This window comes from Crocuta crocuta, unplaced genomic scaffold (assembly GCF_008692635.1).
Source record: "Crocuta crocuta isolate KB4526 unplaced genomic scaffold, BGI_CrCroc_1.0 scaffold338, whole genome shotgun sequence".
Classification (NCBI taxonomy): Eukaryota; Metazoa; Chordata; class Mammalia; order Carnivora; family Hyaenidae; genus Crocuta; species Crocuta crocuta.
The window spans coordinates 174,981-198,266 of NW_027529183.1; the positions used below are offsets into that span (position 1 = coordinate 174,981).

Consider the following 23,286-nt stretch of genomic DNA (forward strand, 5'->3'; position numbering starts at 1 on the left):
AAGGATCCAGGACTTACTGACTTCAAAATAAAACAGTTCTTATTCCCATGATTTCCAAGATATTCAAATTGATAAAAGACCCAATCCAAAGTAGGATTGTAAATCCTTTGTAACTATCTCAGAAAGATATAAGACAGCACCTCAGCAAACCATTTAGCCAGACAAAAATGCCTTCAAAGGATCTTAGGGGCACAATAGGGCTTCTCGGAATCTTCAGTTTGTTGTCTTTCAGCAGCCCAAGTGGAAGCTCACTCAATGATGCTTGTGTATGTGATTTTTTCAGTGAACTGGATTTTGCAAATTGATTCATGGGGAACCCATAATGTTTCTTAAAAGAGCTGTATCAGCATGGACTTCTAAATGGTAGGAGGCACTACAAAAGAAAGAAGGATCACGGGGCAGTTGGTTGAGCTTCTGACTCTTGATTTCTGCTCAGGTGGTAAGACCAAGCCCTGGACTGGGCTCAGCATTGGCTGCGGAGCCTGCTTGATTCTCTTTCTCCCTCTCCCTTTGCCCCTCTCCCACATAAACGCGCACATGTGCACGCACTCTCTCTCTCTCAAAAAAAAAAAAAAAGAAAAAGGATCTTAAGTGCATGTCTCACAGATCGTCTCCATTAAATGTTAGCACTTCTAAGAATCTTGAATTTGTCATCCCTCAGTAGCTTCGTTTGAAGCCCAGTCAGTGAGATTTCTGGGTGTGCATTTCCAGAAGTCGATTCGTGAGAAACCACACAAAGTTGTTAAAGGAACTGTATCATCATGGACTGAAAGCAGTAGAGGCAGCACAAAGTGAAGAAGCCTCTTTACTCTAAGCCTCCTCCTTCCTCAGCTGCCAGCATGGCTGTATTTTGTGGAAAAGGAAGGCCGACGCCGAAGGCAGAAGCGGGAGCCCAGAGCTGTGGTGCACCATCCCTCATGGCGGGCTGAGCCCTAGTCAAGGCAACATGTGCCTAACTGGGCTTCAGAACTGTATAGGCCAGTGACTCCTGTGTGCCCTACTGTACTTTGTGACGGATGAGAGTCATTCTCACACAGCAGTCACCCCATCCCTGTCCCCACAGTGTGTGTTGGGTGTTCAGTTCCCAGGTCTCGGACTCAGAGAGAAGCGGTACGTGAAGTGCTCTATCAGAAGCTGTCCTGGAGCCCCATCCCCAGGGTGTCTCCTCTGCATCTGAGCCAGATGCAGAAAACAAGATTCTGGACCTCAAACCTGAATCAGTTCTGAAACAGATGAAATGTTTAGGGATACTGGGAAGATTGTATGTAATTTGCACGTGGGGAGAAAAAGTACATAATTTGTGGCCAGAGAGCCAACCGTGGCAGATTGAAAACACGCCCACAGAATCTTTGGCATTCCTTCTATCAAGTGATGCAATCGAGTTCCCCTTCCCTTGAACTTGTACTGACGTTAGTGACTCACTTCTAAGAAAAAATCAACATTAACGCTGTGGTGAGAGCTGTAAGGCTAGGTCATAAAGATGATACAGGCTTCCCTTGGCTCAGTCCCCTCTTAGGTCACACGCCGTGGGTGCCCTGACCTGGCCTTTAGAAGTCCGGCTGCCTACAAGTGCCAAGTGGAAGGTCCATGCGAAGAAAGAGAGGCCACGAGGAGCCCCCCACCCCCACCCCGGTGTTCCAGATCCCAGCTGTTTATTCCCAGCCCTGTGCCTGGCCTGGAAGCTAGCAAACCCCCAGGGAGTGCCATTCCTCGGGTTTCCAACCACAAACTCTGAGCCCAACCCAACTGCAGACTCTTGAGGAAAATAGGTACGGCGTGTTGCTCCTGCTGTAGTTTTCAGCCACGATGTTAAGGGAGGCAATAAATAACCAGAACAACTAACTAGTGATCATCAAGGACATTGAACATTTTTGCTAAGCTGCAAAAGGTAATTTTCTTTCTCTCTCTGTATTAGGTCTCTTCCTATGTTTTATAATTTGATTAACAGTCTCATTTTGAGTGAGGTGTTTGACGTTTGTTCGTTTTTCCTTATATCTCCCTGTTTTTAACCCCTCACTGTCTGCCAGCTTTACAGTTGTCTCCATCTAGGGTCCCTTCCCTATGACCCCTGGCCCACAACGGTTCTTATAATGTCTTATTGGGCACCTGTCACACGATGATTAATTGGCAATATCACCGGTTCATCCCTTGAACATGATGCAGTTCCTGGTCCCAAAGGTGGTTGTGTTCGCCCTTCCCTCCAGGCGCCCCACTTCCATAAACCCATCGACCTACATGGTGGACAGCAGTGGCCTTCACAGAGGAGGAAGTAGCTTCCCTCTGGCTCCTGACTTCATGCAGGATCCTGGCTTTTATTTCCCCCAGCTTTTTTTTTTTTTTAATATTTTAATTATTGCTGACAGAGAGAGAGACAGCATGAGCAGGGGAGGGTCAAAGAGAGAGGGAGACACAGAATCCAAAGCAGGCTCCAAGCTCTGAGCTGTCAGCACAGAGCCTGACACGGGGCTCGAACCGACAAACTGTGAGATCATGACTTGAGCCGAAGTCGGACGCTTAACCGACTGAGCCACCCGGGCACCCCATTATCTCCCCCAGCTTTATAAAACTTTATTAGTCTCTTAGGTTAAAAAAAAAAAAAGAATGAGAAATAGATCCTAAATAAAAGCAAAAAAGGCATTACAAGTGGCATTATTATTATTAAAACACATAGATTTAAAGTTAAAATCTTCAAAAAGGAAAAACAAGGACACAAAGTAATAATAAATGCATTAACTTTAAAGATATAGTAGTTATAAGTTTGTTGCACCAAAAAAAAAAACATGGCAGCTAAATATATAAATGGTAACCATTAGAAATGTAAGAAATTCATTCTAAAATTATATTAAAATGAGAGTAACACTTTTCTCAGAATTAGCTATAAAAGACAAAAATAAGAAAGGACATAAAATCAAATAACATAATCAAACTTGATGGATATATGAAGTAAAATGTTGTCATTTGATGGGGCGCCTGGGTGGCTCAGTCAGTTAAGCGTCCAACTTTGGGTCAGGTCATGATCTCATGGTTCATGAGTTCCAAGTCTCACGTTAGGCTCCATGCAGACAGCTCAGAGCCTGGAGACTGCTTCGGATTCTGTGTCTCCCTCTCTCTGCCCCTCCCTCGCTGATGCTCTGCCTCTCTCTTTCTCAAAAATAAATATTTTTAAAAAACATCATTTGATAAAGGCATACACATATGTATGACTCACCTATGTATGTCCAGGTATTACAAAATCTTTTATGCATTTGGTCACAAATAAAGCATAAACACACTTTTAAAACTATAAATGTTAGGGCCACATTCTTTTAATAGAAGTAGAAATAAATAATAAAAATATGACTTTAGAAAATATATAACTACTTGAAAACTAAAAACCATTGTCCCAAATATGCGTTAGACTCATAAAGAAATCCAAACTGAAACTTCAACCTACCTGAAAAATAGCAAGAAAAGGAGACTGCATCATACCAAAACCTCTGAATCGAAGTTTTCATTGTGCTGGAAAAATATTTGTCCCTTGAAATTTCTTCATTATTGAAAGAGAAAGACAGATAAGAAAGGAACTTCATGTTTCTCCATGGGGGAAACTAGTACCTGTCCTTGAAAATCAATCCCTCCGCTTAGCCCAGTGAAAGCTGGTGCCCAATTAGTCCTGCCCAAGACTCCCTTGCACTGAGATGTGGCCATGTGACTAAGTTCTCGAATATGAGTGGAAGTGTTCCATGCCACTTAGAGGCACAGGGGACATGCCTTGTCCCCATTTTCTTTCCCTTCCCCACCAGCTAGAAGAAGACAGGTTGGTGGCCCACTTTTGATTATGGGTGTGGGGCACCAACTTAGGGCAGCATCCACAAACTCAGTCTGAAAAAGGCCCAAGGGAAAATACTTGTCGTTTTGGGAGCCATCTGACCACTCACGACTACAGTTCTGCCACTGCCACTCAAAAGTAAAATGCAGGCAAAGCACACACAGATCAGTGTGGCGGCGCTGCAACATGATGTTACCGATAAGGGACAGGTAACAGTCAGGAATATTCCTCGTGTGGTATGCTGACCCTGCTCTAGAGAATGGCAGAGCTTTCCCACTTGCTTGAGTTCCTTAATGCCGTTCTGGAACAGGCCGCTTACCCACCCAGGACTGTCCCATAAAGGAAAATAACAAAGACCATTTGGGATCTATCCTCTGCTCCAGCAACATAGCCTTCATTGTAACTAATATGTCAACTTAATTATTTTATTTTATTTTTGAGACTGAGAGAGACTCAGCGTGCAGGCAGGGGAGGGATGGAGAGAGGGGGAGACACAGAACTCCAGGCTCCGAGCTGTCCGCACAGAGCCTGACACGGGGCTTGAACTCACGAAGCCACCAACCGTGAGATCGACCTGAACCGAAGTCAGATGCTTGACCAACTGAGTCACCCAGGTGCCCTGTCAACTTCATAAATTAAGGGGGAAAAATAGAGTAATTTAGAAGAAATAAAACAGATGAAATAAATTAAAGGTGGATTTAGTGAAATAAAAATTGGGAAAAATAAATGCGAACTTGGTGCTTTGCAATAACAAAACTCAGTAAGATAGAAACCCTTGGTGATCCTGGCTAAAGAAAACAAGAGAGGAAGAAGAGAGTAAAAGAATTACAAGAGACTAGTGCATCTTAACCTGTTGAAATTGTCTTGAAAATTTAGAGGAAATGGATGGTTTCCTAACAGAATATTAATTATAAAGACTCAAGAAGGAGTATAAAACCTGGACTAAAACAAATGCTAGTCAAATCAAATAGACAAGAATGGAAAAGTGATTAAAACTCTGTTATTTGGAAAGACTAGCACTTCCAGGATAAAACTCATAACTGAGTTCTATGAAGTTTCAAGAGCATGTATTCATTCATTCTATAAATATTTACTGAGTGCTTCCATCTTCCAGGCACAGTTCTCTCCAGGGTGAAAAAGCAGTGAACACAACATAGTCCCCACCCACATGGAGATTCTATTTTACTGGAGAAAGACAGACAATAAATAAACATCCAAATAAATACATGATGCACATTGTGATAGTAAATGCTGCGGAGAACAGCAAAGCAGAGGTAATGAATGCCCCTAATGATAGGGAGTTTCCATAATGGCCCATTTTTCATGTGGTTATTTCTCATCTGCATAGCCTCTTAGGTGAAATGACTCTTCTTGTCTTTTGCCCATTTTTAAATTGGATTGTTTGATTTTTTAACTGCTGAGTTTTGAGAGTTCTTGATATATTCCAGATACTAATCCTTTGTTGGATATGTGGTTTGCAAATGTTTTCTCTCACTCTTTAGTTTGTATTTTTATGCCCTTGGCAAGTTTTACATTTTTATGAAGCCTAATTCATCAATTTTCCCTTTTATAGTTCCTGCTTTTAGTCTCCAATCTAACAATTTTTGGCATTACCTTAGATCTTGAAGATTTCTCATAGGTCTTTTCCTTTTATGTTTTACATTTAAGTCTTTGATCCATTTTGAGTTAATTTTTGCATAAACTGTGAGACTTATAAAAAGGGTGGGTTTTTAAATTTGTTTGGTTTTGGTTCTTGCTCATAGATGCCCACTTGCTCTAGCAATCATTTATTGAAAAGGTTATCTTTGCTCCTTTTAATTTTTCTTGAATCTTTGTCAAAAATTGATTGGACATATTTGTGTGGATCTATTTTTGTGTTCTCTGTTCTGTTCAATTGATCTATGTATTTATCCCTCCACCAATACTATACAGTCTTAATTACTATAGCTATATAATAAGTCTTGAAATGGAGGAATTCTTCCCACTTAATTCTTCCTTATCAAAATTATTTTAGTTCTTCTGGCTTCTTTGCATCACTGCATAAATTTTATTTATTTATTTATTTATTTATTTATATTTGTTTTTGGGAGAGCACAAGTGGGGAGGGGCAGAGAGAGGGAGACAGAGGATCTGAAGCAAGCTGTGTGCTGACAGCAGCAAACCCGATGTGGTGCTCAAACTCATGAATCACAAGATCATGATCTGGGCCAAAGTCAGATGCTCAGCTGACTGAGCCACCCAGGTGCCTCTACCACATAAATTTTGGGATATTCTTTATATCTACAAAAAGCTCTTGGTGAAAATTTGATAAGTATTGTGTTAACCCTCAATATCAGTTTGGGGAGAACTGACATCTTACAATGTTGTCTTCCAATCCATGAACATAGCATGTCTCTCCATTTACTTAAATCTTCTTTGATTTCTTTCATCAATGTTTTCTAGTTTCCAACAAACAAATCCTGTACATGTTTTGTTAGATTTACATGTAAATATTTCTTTTTTTTTTTTTTCCTGTTTTGATAGAGAGAATGTGTGTGTAAGCAGGGGAAAGGCAGAGTGAAAGGGAGAGAGAGAATCCCAAGCAGGCTCCCCCACTGTTCCTAATTTGTAAAGAATTTTGTTATGAATAACTCTTGAATATTTCAGATTTTTCTGCAATTGATGTACTCATGTGACTTCTTATTCAGCCTATTGATATGGTGGATGACATTTGATTTTCAAATATTGAACTAGCTTTGCATTCTTTGAATAAACATCCCATGGTCATAGTACACAATTTTTTATATGTTGCTGAATTCTATTTGTTAATATTTTGTTAAGGGTTTTTGCATCAATGTTCATGAGGAATACTGGTCTATAGTTTACTTTTTTTGTACTGTGTTTGGTTTCAGTATCAAAGTAGTACAACAGACTTCATAAAATAAATTGGAAAGTGTCTCCTCCTCTTCTGTTTTCTGGTATAGATCATGCAGAGTTGGTGCTAATTTTTCTTTAAACCTTTGAGAGAATTTTCCAATGAAGCCATCTGTGCCTCAAGATTTCTTTGGGGAAAGTTTTTAAATTATGAATTCTATTCCTTTAATCCTTACAGAGCAATTCAAATTAGGCATTTCATACTGGCTGAAATATGGTAGTTTGTTTCTTGAGGAATTGGTCTGTTTCACTTAATTTGCCAAATGTATACACACAGACTTGTTTGTAGCATCTCTTTTTATCTTTTGTATGTTTGCAGCATCTGTAGTAATATTCCCTGTTACAATCTTGATATTGGTAACTTGCAGCTTCTTTTTTGTATGTCCATGTTGCTTGAAGTTTGTCCATTTCTTTGAACTCAGAGAGCTAGATTTTGTTCTCTTGATTTCCTCTATTGCTTTTCTGCTTATACTTTCACTGTTTTATGATCTCTTTTGTTTCATTCTTAAGCTTATTTTGGGCTCATTTTGCTCCTTTTTTTTTCTAAGTTCTTGAAATGAGAGTGTAGACCATTGATCTGAGGTTTTTCTTCTTTCATAATCTGAGCATTTAGTGTTACAAATTTCCTTCTTAGCACTGCTTTAGCTGCATCCCACAAATTTTGAATATGCTGTATGTATATCAGTTCAATGTTGTTGTTTTTTTTAAATTTCCTTTGAGATTCTTCCCTTTGAAACACGGATTATTTTCAAGTGTGTAATTTTGTTGCCAAGTGCTTGGAAATTTTCCTGTTATCTTTTTGTTATTCTTTTCTAGCTTCATTAATTACATCATGATCAGAGAACACCCTTTGGTATGGTATTCTTTTTTTTTTTTTTTTTTTTTTTACATTTCTGGATTTCCAGGGGTTTGCTTTATGGATGTGGTCTTCTTGATATATTCCACATACACTTGAAGAGAATATGTATGCTGTTGTTGTTAGGTGGAATAGTCTATCAACATCAATTTGAAATAACAGAACACAAAGAAATATGTTGAACAATACCATGAGTATCCAGACAGGGGAAGGACTACAGATAAAATGGCCCACATGTTTCAGTAGATAATATGTAAAGGAAAAAAAAAGAGAGAGAATCTGCAGATTAAAGACCTTAAAATACACAGAAGGGTAAAAATAATGTAATAATGTGTTACATTAACCATAGTGTCTAGGGATGGACCCATGGTTGATGAAAACCACTGCGCACGTGCACACACACACACACGGAAGTGATTATTACTATAAAAGTCAGGGTAGTGGTTATGTTTGGATAGAGAGAGTTATGGCAGGATACACCAAGGGTGACTGGGGTAGCTGGCAACATTTTATTTATTAGTTTGTGGTTTTATTTCTTGACTTGGGTGGTACTTACAAGCAGTGGTGTGCTAGTATTTAACAACTGGCTCTCCAGGGGGAAAAGAAAGCCTGGGCTTGTAGCATTTCCTGATTTCCATCATGTAAACACTACCGCCATGGCCAATTTTCAAGCTACCAACATGATGTCATTGTGGAGCTGGGAAGAAATTGCACCAACAGCCCTGAGAGAGCCGTGTGAGCCAGCTCCAACACCACTGGAAGGCTGTGTTCCTTGTAATAACTCTCTGGGCTGTACTCTTAGTTTTTGAATATTTTAAAGTTAAGAGGATAAAAAATAAATTTTAAAAAATAGCACTGGATAAATGACTGTTTCCTGGATGGAACAGGAAATATGTAAAATGAGCCTTGAATATCTTTCAGTGTCTGAAGGCAAGGAAGTGCTCAGAACAGAACTAAAGAACCCATAATGAGAGGGGTATGTCAAAGGGACACAGTAATTAATTGAAAGGGTTCCCAGTGGCCAAAGCTAGAATGATTTGAGCAACAAGATAAAGTAGTATTGGATTATAACCCAACGTGTAAAGTAAATATCCATGACTGCACACTGATATAAATAAATGATTGAATATGGGAGAGAGCAGACACATCTGCTGTGCAGAAGAATCCAAATAACTTATGTACATATGCAACCGCATAATTCACTGCCTCTTAAGAAAGGGCTGCACATAGTGACTTCTTTCCAATGAGCACAGTATGGGAAAGGGGGTAGAAATAGTGACTTCACAGTAAAGAAACATAACAAACACTCCCTCGGCCATGTGATCCAGGTCAACGTCAACAGAGGTGAGTCATGCCGATATTTTACGCCCTTGATATGATGTGATGAAAATGGCACTTCACTTCCGTAGTCTTCCTTCCAGAAACCCCAGTCTAATCATGAGGAAAACGGCAGACAAATCCCAAATGGGGGACATTCTACAAAATACTTGACCAAGACTCCTTAATACTGTCAAGGTCATCAAAAACACGGGACGTCTAAGAAGCTGCCATCAGCATGAAGAGCCTAAGTAAATATGACTATTAAATATCATGTGTCCTACATGGGATCCAGGGACAGAAAACAGACATCGGGTAAAAATGAAGGTCATTTGGGGGCACCTGGGTGGCTCAGTCGGTTAAGTGCCTGACTTCGGCTCAGGTCATGGTCTCACGGTTTGTGGGTTCGAGCCCCACGTCGGGCTCTGTGCTGACAGCTCAGAGCCTGGAGCCTGCTTCAGATTCTGTTTCCCTCTTTCTCTCTGCACCTCCCTCCCTCACACTCTGTCTCTCTCTTTCTCCAAAATAAACGTTAAAATTTAAAAAAAAATGAAGGTCATCTGAACAAAGTATGGGCTATTGTTAATAATGTTTCCATACGGATCAGTAAATGTGCCGGGGAATAGAGAAAACTAAGTGTGGGCTGTATGCGAACTCCCTGTACCATCTTACAATGTTTCTGTAAATGCGAAACTGTCCAAAGATTAAAAGTCTAGAATTAAATAAAATTGTAAACTGTTTACTCTGGGTCTCTTCCTTAGGAAAGCCACACATTCAGGCTACCTCATCTCACCTAAAATGTGTGACCCCCAAACGTCAAATGGGTGCTTGGTGTTGTCTGGCGATCTTACTATCTTGCCCTGAACAAATTTCTCTGCCTTTTGTCCAAGTCACATTTCCTCACTCCTCACATCTCTTCCACACCACTCCCCAGCCCAGTCCCAGCTGGTAGGTCTTGCTTCATATTTTACCCAGAAACCAGAAGCAAACAGAAGAGAAATCCCACGTGCTTTGCCCACTGAATCTAACCGTCTATTGTCCACATACCTGTCTAAGACCAGCGACTCCCATTTCTGCACTGGATCCCACCTCCCCTGAAGCCCCCCATTAAAGTAAAATCACTCTTTTCCCCTTTTGTGTAAGATCATTACCATCAGCAGTGTGTCCTGTGAATATATCCAGACCCCATATTCCTCTCCAGCTTACCCCCCATTTTTCTATTCTTTGCAGCAAAATGTCCTAAAGGAGTGATCTATATTCGCCATCATGATTGCTTTAAAATACAGTGTATTAATAGAAAATTCGAGGTAGGGTAAGGCCAACAGACCAGGAAATGATGGCCATTGAAAAGACAGTTTGTTACTCATTGTTCCTAAAGGCAGAGGGATGCCACACCCTCGCGGGGCCCCTGGGGAAGCACTGGGTAGCAAGGAGGCAGAGGGAGAGGGAGCCACTGTGGACAAGAGCCCCATTATGGTCTCCATGGGAAGGGAGGACTGACTACCTGGAATCATTTCAGTGGGCTCTGCGGCACACGGTGTCCTGTTTGTCTGGTACTTGGCCCTGGGTGCTCACGGCAGCGGACAGTGGCCCCGAATGTGAGAGCTGGGGATTTGGGCTCTGGACTGGGTGGTTTGTTTTAGAAACATATGCTCAGGAGCGAGTCATTCAATGTCTCTAGGGACTGGTAGCCCTGGAGGGGACAGGCCAGCCAAGATCAGCAAGGCCCCACGTGCAGAGCATCAGCCTATGGAAAATGAAAGACATGGTTAATACACCCATTTCATCACCTGTTTGGAACACACTCAAATCAGGCTTTCTTCTTTCTAGTATTGGCTTCCTCGGTCTTGTGACGACACCTTAATCCCCCTGGATGTCTTTGTACCTCACTTTCCTCTGGGGGGTTCCTCCTCCTCAGCCCAACCTCCAAAGATCAAAATAACCCCAAGGCTTAATGTCCTTCTCATCTCCGTCTTCATGAGCAGCTCAGGAGAGGTGCTGTGTGGACCCCTGTGGGCTCCGAGAGGCCCCCCCACCCCCCCAGGACGGGCNTGCCCCCCCCCCCCCCTCAGGAACTGCAGGAGATGAGAATTGTACTCGCCTGTTTCACTCAGCTCTCAGTTGGTATTTGTGTTTATGATGCAAAAGGAAAGATGGGCAAGACTGCGGGCCCCTCAGCATGGTTCAAAGCAACCAACTGTGCTGGTAAGGATTGTTTCTTCAGCGCCTCACACTCATGCTAAAGAGAGAGAGAGTGGGGGGGAGGGGAGAGAGAGGCAGTTGCACTTAGAAATATCTCTAATAAAGTGCCTAAAAGTTTTACGTTTATGAAATCTCAATCCTTTAAATAGGACGCATGCTTAAGGCACTTAAGGCACTTCTGCTGTGTACCAGCATATAATGATCCTGGGGAAAAGTACTTGTACAGTTGTTAAAGTTGCAAACTGAACCAGCCTCTTTTTTTCATGGCACACCATTATTTATAATTGCCAAGACATGGAAACGACATAAGTGCCCATCAACAAATGAATGAGTAAAGATGTGATATGTACATATAGATAGAGGTACAGATAGAGATAATTAAGCCATTTAAAGGAAGTAATCCCGCCTGACATTTGAGACAGCATTGGACAGACCTTGAGGGGGTTATGCTAAGTGAAATATATCAGAGAAAGACACATACTGTAGGATCTCACGTATTTGTGGAATCCCAAGGGGGAAGATAGAGATCAGATTTGTGGTTACTAGAAGCAGGAGGTAGGGGAGGGAGAGGGGAAATTGAAAGAAGGTAGTCAAAGCCATAAACTTCCAATTATATGGTAAAGAATAAGTACTAGGGATGTAATAATGTATAGCATGCTATTTAACTACCACTGCTATATGCTATGTGAAAGGTGTTAGAATAAATCTTTTTTAAAAAAATGTTTATTTATTTTGAGAAAAAGAGTGCATGTGAGTAGGGGAAGGACAGAGGGAGAGGAAGAGTGAGACAGTGAGAGAAAGCGAATCCCAAGCAGGCTGCGCTATTAGCACAGAACCCGATGTGGGGCTCAGGCTCATGAACGTGAGCTCGTGACCTGAGCTGAAATCAAGAGTCAGATGTAAGCCATCCAGGCACCCCTAGAAGAAATCTTAAGAGTTCTCACTATAAGGAGGGGCGCCTAGGTGGCTCAGTTGGTTAAGTGCCTGACTTCATCTCAAGTCATGATCTCACGGTTTGTGACTTCAAGCCCCGCGTGGGGCTCTGTGCTGACAGCTCAGAGCCTGGAGCTGCTTCAGATTCTGTGTCTCCCTCTCTCTCTGCTGCTCCCCTGCACATGCTCGCGCACGTGCTCTCTCTCTCAAAAATAAATAAATGTTAAAAAAAAATTTAAAGTTCTTGCTACAAGCAAAAACATTTTTTCATTTCCTTTTTCTTTTCTTTTTTTTTTGGTATCTATATGATGGCTGTTAACTAAACTCATTTTGGTAATCGTTCACAACATATGTAAGTTGAATAATGCCATGCACCTTACGCTTATATGGTGCTGTATGACGATTATATCTCAGTAAAATGCGGGGTAAGTACATACTGGTAAAAGAGAAGAGGGTTTAAATAAACTATAACACATCAATATAACGGATAATATGTAAATAAAAACCAGTCTGTAGCTATCTGAACTCACATGGAAATTCCTCCAAGATACAATGTAAGTAAAAAACATTCAGAACAAGGAACATAATGAGCCACCTTCTGTGTAAAAGTAGAGAAAAATAAGGCTCTGTGTGTGTGTATTTGGATATACGTGAACTCTGGAAAGCTACCTAGAATCTAGTAAGAATGGTTTCCATGGTGAGCGGGAAGCAAAGGACAGAAAGCACAGCTGGAAGGGTGGTCTTTTCGCTGTGTATCGTTTTATCCTTACAGATATATTACCTATTGGAAAATTCAATAAATAAACCTTTTATATTAGTTATTGGGGGGGCTGCAGAATATAGATTGATAGATTCCAGGCCCCAAAAGTCTGAGAACCTCCGATCTCACATAAACCCCTGTGAACCCGAGATGCTTCCAGAACAAGAGTCCGCCATAATCTCACATAACAAAAGTGAAGGAATTCTATTCATAACAGGATGAGAAAAGCCTTACCCCTCAGCACAGTGCAGTGGGTTCACATACACAACAACAACATCAAAATAGGAAAGTATTAAAGTTATGAGGGGCCATTATAACATTATACCAGCTTTTGTAACCCCTTAACCCTGCAAAGAACATGGAGGTAACGAACGGTCCAGCTCTTCCTTTTGAATCCGCATCCTCCCTTCTCCTCCTCTCCTCCCAGGAACTTTTCCTTTTCTTGCCCTATCTGGCCCAAACCAGTCAAGAAACCCGGCTCTAACTGCTATGTGCATAGGACAGGAAAGTGCCCGGTCAGCTGGGGTCTGGGAATCCAAGTGTGTCCAAAACTGTGAACCACAGTCTGGCCTTCTGGCTGGTGGGGCCTCCTCAACGTCCTTACCTAAGTCAGATTGGTCTCCTGGGTATTCCCAGGGCACTTGCACGCACTTCATTCTCGGCCTTCTGTGTGTTTGGTCTGCTGGTGGGCTCAGTGGACCCACTGAGTGGTGGGCTGTGGGCACAGCCTGCCTCTGTGATCAAGGTCCACAGCTTCCCTTCAGCCTCACTTGTTTCCAGCTGGACCTAAAACAAGAATGTTCTGAAATGATTCTAAACCTCTGGGAGTGCCCTGTGGGTCCAGTACCTTGGGCAAGGGGCGGGAGGTTCCTCTAATTTGAAGTTGGGGCTTACTAGAATGCCCTCCCAGCTGGTTCCCTTCGTCCAGGCCCATTGGCATCCAATCCATTTTCCAGTAACTACCAAAAGAAACTTTTGTTGTTTTTTTTTTAATTTTTTTAATGTTTTTTATTTATTTCTAGGAGAGAGAGAGAGACAGCGTGAACAGGGGAGGGTCAGAGAGAGAGGGAGTCACAGACTGAAACAGGCTCCAGGCTCTGAGCTGGCAGTCAGCACAGAGCCCGATGCAGGGCTCGAACCCACGAACCGCGAGATCATGACCTAAGCGAAAGTCGGACGCTTAACCGAGTAAGCCACCCAGGCGCCCCAAGAAACTTTTGTTTTAAGCTTATTTATTTGAGAGAGAGAGAGAGAGAGAGAGAGAGGCAGAGAGAGGGTGAGGGAGAGAGAACCCCAAGCCCACGTAGGGCTCCAACTCACCAACCATGAGCTCATGGCCTGAGCTGAAATCAAGAGTCCGCCGCTTAACCCACTGAGCCACCCAAGCGCCCACAAAAGAAACTCTCTAAAAATGCAAATCTGATCATGTCCCAGAGGCCACAGCGTGGAGCAGAGGTGGCCCCCAGGAGGGTGTGCTGCTGCGTGTGCTGAGTCACAACCTTCATGGGATGAATCCGAGTGAATTTCGGAGGGGTTCAAAAACTGGGGAATGATCCCTTTTAAACCTCTTATCACTGTTATTAAATCATTAACTTCCTGTAATTAATAGAATGAAAGAACCAGTTGGTGACCATGGCAATTTTTTTAAGTCAATCCGCAGAATAGCATGAACACCCCATGTGTCGTATAGATGCCTAACAGAATAGGTGTTTGTTTAGGGACAACTGTCTACCTGCTCCACCCACCTCCAGGGCTCAAGCCAAACCAACCATCCTAGATAATGGATAGCCCCTCATTACTTTTCCATGAACTGCTGGAATTTGGCAGGTGCCCCAGAAATATCTTGTGATGTGCATTTAAAATTTAAAACCACAGAGGGCACACAAAGGCATCTCTGGCTATGCATCTGTTCATATCTCCTCATCGAGTCCAGTACTGAGAACTAATGAAAAGGTACAATGGGATGAATCTGCTGTAGGTTGCTATTCTGAGTGCCAGGGTCTACATGCATTTATCACTTTCCTGATTTCTTCCCCATCACTACAGGGTGAAGGAGATGGGTCAACGTGTCTAAATTTTACATGTCGTATCATTAGCTGACCACCTTTTAATAAGATTTCAGGAGTCCTAGACTTACTATGCTTTTCTAGACCTTTCCAAAAGCCTCCCGAAATCTGATTCAAACAATTGTCGAGCAACGTGGAGAAAACATGCATGTGATTCATGAGGGAGAAGGCAATGCCCCTGGCTTGAGAGTTTCATTACAGCTCCCCTTACTCTTCAGAACCAGAGATTTTTTTCTAAAATCGAAGCTCTTGGGCTTCGGCTCATCCCCTAACTTTCCATAGGTATTTGCTTTCAGAACGAGAAGAGTGTGGATTGCCAGATATTTGGCACCTGCCTGCTGGCCACATTATTGAGCCACCACGATTAAAAGGTTACGAATTGTTCCAAGCGATGCCAGCACGGTTCAAATGCCTCCCGAGCTGGATGAGCGATTGTGGCATTATCTCCTCACTGATCCGTATTATCCCTTTGGGAAATTCCAACCTAACCACATAATCCAGCAGTTAAGCCGCTGAGACCCAACACTTCCAATCTTTCCAGGGAGAGGTGCTGAGATGCTTCTTATACAATGAACATCGTCCTCTTACAACCATTGAGTTCCAACCTTCCTGTTTTCCCAGCCACCTTCCTCGAGAGCCCCAGCAGCCTCTCGGAATGGGCACCAGCCTAAGCAACCCAGCTGAGCCTACCATGTTGGCTTCCTAAGAAAACTTGGCTCCTGGACACCTGGGCCATTTCCCCACCTGTTCCGCATGGTTCCAACCTTACAGGTAGAAGTGGAGCCCCGCTCAGCAGAATCCCAGGAGAACTCTGTGCAAGCAACTCTCGCTGGGGGCAAGTACATCATGGAGGAGTCTCCCCGACTCTGTCTTTGGAAGGCCTGTAGAACTGCTGGAACGCTACTGGGGAGTGAAGGGAGGGAATCACTACTAATGCTGTGTTCCATCCCTAGAGATCGATACAGGATAGAGAGAGAGAGAGAGAAACACCAATTTTCTCCATAGGGACAGTTAGAATTGGGAGTATCTTAATCAGGAGTTCATATTCCAGAGTTAGAGAACTAGCATGTCAAAATTATGATGGAAATACATATCAAAAGGTTTAAGACATATAAGAAATCATTGGTGAAACCGTTATCTTCGAGACTTTGCCCCGTTACAGATTTTATGGACCTCATGATGCTTTGAACGAATGAACATAATTCAGACAACAGGAAAGCCCAAGGCTATAGGTAGGACTCAAGAATCCCTTCACTTCCAGAAGACTCGGTGGAATGACCTGACAAGCAGGTGGACAAGTACCTGTGTCATCCAAGGAGTGAATCTGCCATGCGAGGTGTCCAGGGGACACCGTGAGGGAATTCCCATAGCCTTCTTCAGGACTCAAGACTTTTTTTCAGGTATCCAGAGCCCCCCATCATCCTTCCCTCAGTGGAAAAGCACCACCTTGGCTATGGTCAGACCCCCTTTCTCAGAGGCAGTCCCAAGTCACTAACCGGTCAGTGTGGGTGTACAAATTCCCTGACCCTTGCCCTAATTTGGGACACGTCTGAATGACCATCTCAGTTCTGAAGCAGCCGTGCGCCTACCTCACAGCCCAGCTTACCTTTCTCTGCACAGTCTGCTTCCACGGGTCCCAAGAACACTCCATTATGAATGCCTTGCCCAGTAATAACCTCCGCGTCACACTGTTTGTCTCCCAGGGAACCCAACCTGCTAGGGCTGAGTTGGTAGGAGTCCACGGGCACCAAACCACCCTACTTGCTGGCAGTCGGGGTGCTTGGTATGAGACAGGAATAGATGAGTTCTGGTACAAAGCAGCAGAAAGACTCTTACCACTTGACCAAGTGATGAACTGGGGCGAGATGGTACTGAGTGTCTCGCTAGCCACCCTGTCCAAAGTAGAGGGCAAACAGCAGCTATGGGAGCGTAGAGTCAGGTGGCCACTGCTAGCTGCAGTGGACCCTGTGACAAAAGATGAAGGAAGTCTGGGAGTGATTAATCAGCCAATGAATAGGAAGTGTGAAGGCTAGAGGGCTTCTCTGGTGCCATAAAGAAGACACTCAAGTATATTTATTTGCAAATATCTTTTTCCCACGCTATGGCTTGCCTTTTTGTTTTCTCGATGGCATCTTTTGAGTTGATTCATAATTTCCATGTTTGATCTAAAAACTCTTTGCCTAGCCAGAGATTGTGATTTTTTTTCTTTGTTTTCTGTTTTACTGATTTACAATCTTCTCTTTATTATTTCTTGCTATTCCTAGTTTAAGGGTAAATCAGTAATTTTAGGCCTTTCTTTTTTCTAATATGAACATTATGAAAGAGTAACAATTCCTTTAAACATATTACCTGCATATCAAAAAAATAGATGTGTTGAGTTTGCATTTTATTTTTTTAATTTTTTTTACTGTTTATTTTTGAGAGAGACAGAGTGCAAGCTGGCGAGGGGCAGAGAGAGGGAGCAAGATACAGATTCCAAAGCAGGCTCCAGGCTCTGAGCGGTCAGCCCGATGCGGGGCTCAAACTCTCGAGCGGTGAGATCATGACCTGGGCTGAAGTCGGCCACCCAACCGACTGAGCCACCCAGGCGCCCCTGAGTTTGCATTTTAATTCAATTAAAAGTAACTTATAAGTTCCCTGTGATTTCCTTTTGGGCCCATAGATGTTTAGAAGTAAGTTGTTTAGGGGCACCTGGGTGGCTCAGTCGGGTATGTGTCTGATTCTTAGTTTTGGCTCAGGTCATGATCTTGTGGTCTCACGGGTTCGGGCCCACAGCAGAGCCTGCTTGGGGTTCTCTGTCTCCCTCGCTCTCTGCCCCTCCCCCACTCGTGCTGTCTCTGTCTCTCTCAAAATATATAAGTAAAGTTAAAAAAAAGAAGTGTGTTATTTAATTTCCAGATATTTAGAGATTTTTCAAATATCCTTATGGATTTTTAACTTCACTTCACTGTGGTGTGAGACTGTCCTCTATTCGATGTCAATCCTTTTGTATTTACTAAGACATGGCTTGTCTTGGTGGATGTTCCTTCCATGCCTACCTGAATATAATGTACACTCTGGCGGTTCAAGGGTCAAAACTCAGTCGAGAATTGTGATGGTTCAATTTATGCGTCAACTTGGCTGGACCACAGTGCCCAGATATTTGGCCAATCATCATTCTGGATGTTTTTGTGAGGTTGAATGGGATTAACATTTCAATTGTTATTTATTTATTTTTATTTTAGACAGAGAGGGCGCACAAGCAGGGGAGAGGGGCAGAGGAAGAGAGAGAAAAATCCAAACAGGCCCCATGCTCAATGCAAAGCCAGATGTGGGGCTCGATCCCATGGCCCTGGGAATATGACCTGAGTTGAAATCGAGAGTTGGACACTGAGCTACCCAGGCGCTCCCCCAAATGCGATTAATACTTCAGTTGATGGACTTTGAATAAAGCAGTTTGCTCTCCATAATGTGAGTGGGCTCCATCCCACTATCTCTCTCAAAATAAATAAATAAACTTTAAAAAAACTGAAGGAAAATCTATTTCGATATACAGTTTGGACCAGCCAAAACATTAATCCAAATGTCAGGATACAAAACATTACCAGACATGTAGGGACTGAAAAAAAATGATCTCCCCTGTACCCTTTCTCTGGAAGTGAGATGTGTTCCACCAAAACAATAAAATTAACCAGACAAGGAGCTCCGAGGTGGCTCAGTCGGTTAAGCATCTGACTCTGGGTTTTAGCTCAGGTCATGATCTCGCCGTTTGTGGGTTCAAGCCCCACATCATGCTCTGTGCTGGCAGTGTGGAGCCTGCTTGGGATGCTCCCTCCTGCTCTGTCTCTCTGCCTCTCTCTGCTCGAACTATCTCTGTCTCTCTCAAAATAAATAAACTTATAAACCAGACAAGAGGAACGTGTAGAATGCAAAAAAAAAGTAGATCTAAACCAAGAGAGAGGCAAAGAGAATTCCAAGAGTAAAAGTAAAAGGCAAACCCAAGATGGTAGCTCTGTTATAGGCTAGAAACACCACCCACTTTGAAATGAGAGAGCAGTGGATGCATGTGCCAGAATGGGCAAATAGCCAGCACCCAGCTTGTAAAGTGGGACAGGGTCGCCTCTGGATAACAGGTGAGAAAAGGCGATTGGTGAGAGCATGGCCCCACGTCACCAGCCTGTAGGGCAATCCGATCTCAGCCACTGTGGGGACTTTCTCACATCCACCATCTCCCCTCAGGTAATCCAGTTACTGCATCACATAACTGACGCGTCCTCAGTGACTTGCTTCGTGCAGAATTAGTTCTCAGAATCCAAATGTTGTTCCTCGAGTCCCATCTCTCTTTGACCACATCTTTGCTGTGCTTTATTCTCCATTCCCCTCTCTCTCGGGTAGGCACTTGCTAAACGTACTAGTTCTTCGTTGGTCTAGAGAATTCTTGAAACAGGGACTTACTGAGCCAATCATTATGACCAAGAGAAAAAGCATATGATAACTAGGTAGGCCTTGGGGCTCTAATAAATGAAAAGACCCTCATTCCCCATGGAAACCTGTGGAGAAGTGAAAATCCAAAATGACTGGGGTGCCTGGGTGGCTCAGTCGGTTAAGCGCCTGACTTCGGCTCAGGTCATGATCTCACGGTTGTGGGTTCGAGCCCCGCGTTGGGCTCTGTGCTGACAGCTCAGAGCCTGGAGCCTGCTTCTGATTCTGTGTCTCCCTCTCTCTCTCTCTCTGTCTCTAACTCTCTCTCTCTCAGAAATAAAAAAAACATTAAAAAATTAAAAAAAAAAAAAAAAAGAAAGTCCAAAATGACTTAATTGTGCAAACACTTCAAGGCGGCCAGACGGGCCTGGTGACTACCCCGTGTCAGCTTTTCCCTTCTCAAGAATAGTGTAAGAAAGGACTTATGATGGTCCTAAAAAAAGGAAGCTGTCCTTGGAAAGTCTGAATGTGTAGAGAGCATGCCTGAAAGGGACTGTTATTAGGACTTGCAAAGCAGGACTCTTTGGAATCCCCTACTGCAACCCAAACCATAACCCTGAAATAGCACGAGGGTTCTAGAGCATGCGAAGTCATCCCAGCTGAATACCGGAATTAGACGCCCTCCAGTAGTTCACACCTCCATGTCCCCCTTACCGCCTAGGTTTGGGGCACAGATAGGTCCCCTGGGCAGTGGAGAGTATATTTGTCACCTTTTGGCTACAAAATATCCAGTCCTCCCAACACATGTTGGCTTCCTTTTGAGAAATTCCTTCTCCCCCAGTGTTTCATGGTCTGCTTGAAACCTCTGCCTTCTTCCTCCAAGGAAAACCAAAGGGTCGTGTTCTGTCTTTCCTGCTGCTGGTACAACCAGGAGGGTAGAGGAGTGAACAGAACTGGCCCGTGGGTTGCTCCATCCTAAGACTAAAGAAATGGCTGAGGGACATTCAGTCCAGGGGTCGCATCCTGGTCCTACTTCTCTGCGTAGCCTGTTGCAGCGGCTCACGCTTCCTATTCTGTACAAACGGGCCTCGGTTCTGGCTCACTTCTGAGCATGGCTCTTGGGCTCTCACTGAGTCTCTGATCCTATGGAATCTTTCCAGGAAATTTCTCTTTGCCTCAGTTTGCTTTAGTTGACGTCCGCCATTTCTGAGGACACTACGAGCCCTCACAGAGTGGGTAAGTACACTGAATGAGTCTGTTGTTGCCGCGTCAATGTTACGGCTACTGTTGTTTCTATACTGAAAGATCATCTTAAATCCCCCTAATTTTTATAAGCTTCTATGAATCAAGCTAGGGCAGTCATCTCTCTCCCTGGAAGACCACTGAGCAATAATAATTGATTTATACACTCCTCAACGCCTCTCATAACGGGATAATGGGTGCAGTGGAATTTAAACTTATGGCCTAAACTAGGTTCAAGAATGTATAACAATCACGCATTGCATTGATAATGTATTGATAGGGGCGGGGGTGGATAGAAACATAGAGGACAGCCTATAGGTTAATTGTGCAAGATATAGACCAAACAGAAAGAAGTATTAAGTGGAAAGCCCTGGACACCCAAAGCTTTTCAAAATGAAAATCTATAGGAATCGCATATCTTCTAGAATGCTTCCTGGCACTGCCTCTTCTGACTGTAACTACCGTTGTTCAAGGTTGGAGCCATGATTCTGCGTCACCTGAATCAACATACTTGTTAATGTGCTAACTCAACACTATTCCTTTTGGTGGAAAAATGACACAAGCTAAAGAATGCCTTCTATGGGGTCATCTGGGACAAATTACTGTGTGGCCAGCCCCCTTCCTTGGGTTGGGCTGAATGGAGGGACCAATATGGATTCAAGTTATTAATAACATCTGGTCATATAATTAAACATTGTAGGAGAGAGTGCAGTCGTACAGGATTACACTCAGCTGTGGAAGGGATGAAGCTGTTAAGCTAGTCTTTTTTGGTAATTAGTAAATGAAACGTTTTTTAAAATGTGTCGATAATAATTGGGCTCTATGAACCCCATATCAGCCTCTAGTTGATAGGTCTATGACATAGTTTAAAATTACACAGTAGTAATTTAATAAACACAGAAGCCTAAGTCAAATGTCTCTGTGAATAAGAGAATATTTATTTCATAAGCGTTCACTGGTATCCCGAGTGGATGCTTCAGGGAATCCTTAGATAAAGATTCTACTTATCCCTCCCAAAAGCACCTGCAGCTCCCATATAACACAGGTACCCTTTCCCACACACTTGACTGTTTTCCAGGAGACTGTGCACATGCACACACATGCACACACGTGTACACACACACACACACACACACACTTCTCAGAGATGTTCTCAAGTTGCCCAGATAAATGGGCTGCTGATGTTGCTAAGTTCCTTCTATTTGTTCCATAGAAAAAGTGATTAAAAGACCAAGCAAAACTTAAAGATTCAAAGAAGACCAGGGGGTTGAACCACTGATACACGTATGCTTCTCTCTTTCTTCTTTGTGTACAGATTAGTAGTAAATGTCAGAGGCATGTTAAGGTCTGAAACCACGATTTTTATCTCTGTAAGAATTTGGTGCGGTCAGCAAATCTGTTGCAGCAGGGAACCTCGGCTCAGCAAAGGAGGCTGCAGAATCAGTCACTTGACGTTGCTAAGCCCCTTTTCGTCCCCTCTGCACCTGCCCTTCACTACCCTGGGTCGCCACGTTTGGACTTCAGGACTCGTCTCTGCTTCAGCAACCTCAGGTATCAGGTAAGGTAGGAACCACAAATCTCTTTGTCTAGCCTCTGTTTCTCAACCTCAACCTCAAACACACACACACACACCCCTTGTATCTTTCCTGTAACAGCAAATAAAAACATTTAATATCCCGCTTTCTTCCCTAGGCTAGACGGGCAAAGCATGGCTACCACCATATCTAACTGGCATGATGCCCAATGCTCCTCAGGTGGCACTGGGACATTACGGTGCACGGTCTGGAAGCTCTGCAATAGGCATATTAGAGATGCCCCCCAATTTCACCTTCTCCTTTATGGACACTGGGACTATGATGTGTTGCAACACCTGAAGAAAAACCAGGGTAATCACCATGCCAACCACACTGATTCGTGGTATGCATGGAAGAGGAGATGAGGATCCTACGTAAGTTGCCAAGAAAGCAGTCAAAACCTCATTAACGATGTTGAGAGAGAAACTGAGGGGAAGGTTCGAGAAGGTTCTCTTTCCATTGCTCGCCCAAGTATGACCACTGAGACTACACCCCAGCCTCCCATCTGAACCAGAGCGAAACGATCTTCTCATAATGGGTCCTTCCTCCTCCAGAATCACCTAAAATCACCTATGAGGGCGTTCCCACAAGTTTCCTGATGTTCTGTTTCCAAAGACAGGAGCCAGGGATGCCAGGACCTTCACTATAAAATGTTTTTTTAAATAGACATAAATGTCTTATTTTGGTTTTGAGAGAGAGAGAGAGGGCGAGCGAGAGAGAGCAGAGGGGATGGGCAGAGAGAGAGGGAGACACAGAATCCAAAGCAGGCTCCAGGCTCCGAGCTGCCAGCACGGAGCCTGAAGTGAGCCTTGAACTCACAAACCGTGAGATCATGACCTGAGCCGAAGTCAGATGCTTAACTAACTAAGCCACCCAGGAGCCCCTAAAATGCTTTATAATGTCACGCAAGATTAAGCCCTAAGGCATTAGCACTGAAGTCCTCAAGCTGGCAAGGAGGCACACAAATCTTCATCTAACAAGAGGCACTAAGAAGACACATTATATATTCTATGTAGATATGGATTTAAAAGTTTTATATTTTAAAAGTCTTAGTCTAACAAGAGACACAGAGTAAAGCAAGTTTTAATCAACAAAAAGTTTTATACACAACCTATCTATCCACACACACACATAAAACAACTCTCTTTGTACCAATTTTAAAAATGCCTTCCTGGGGCGCCTGGGTGGCTCAGTTGGTTAAGCATCTGACTCTC

At 43.2% G+C, this 23,286-nt stretch overlaps 1 non-coding gene across 1 annotated transcript; it reads left to right on the plus strand.

Annotated features, from left to right (window-relative positions):
- The first annotated feature begins 19,418 nt into the window (after positions 1-19,418).
- On the plus strand, positions 19,419-19,502 carry TRNAR-UCG (transfer RNA arginine (anticodon UCG)). The gene has a single exon. It is a non-coding gene; the product is annotated as a tRNA-Arg (tRNA).
- The last annotated feature ends 3,784 nt before the right edge of the window (positions 19,503-23,286 follow it).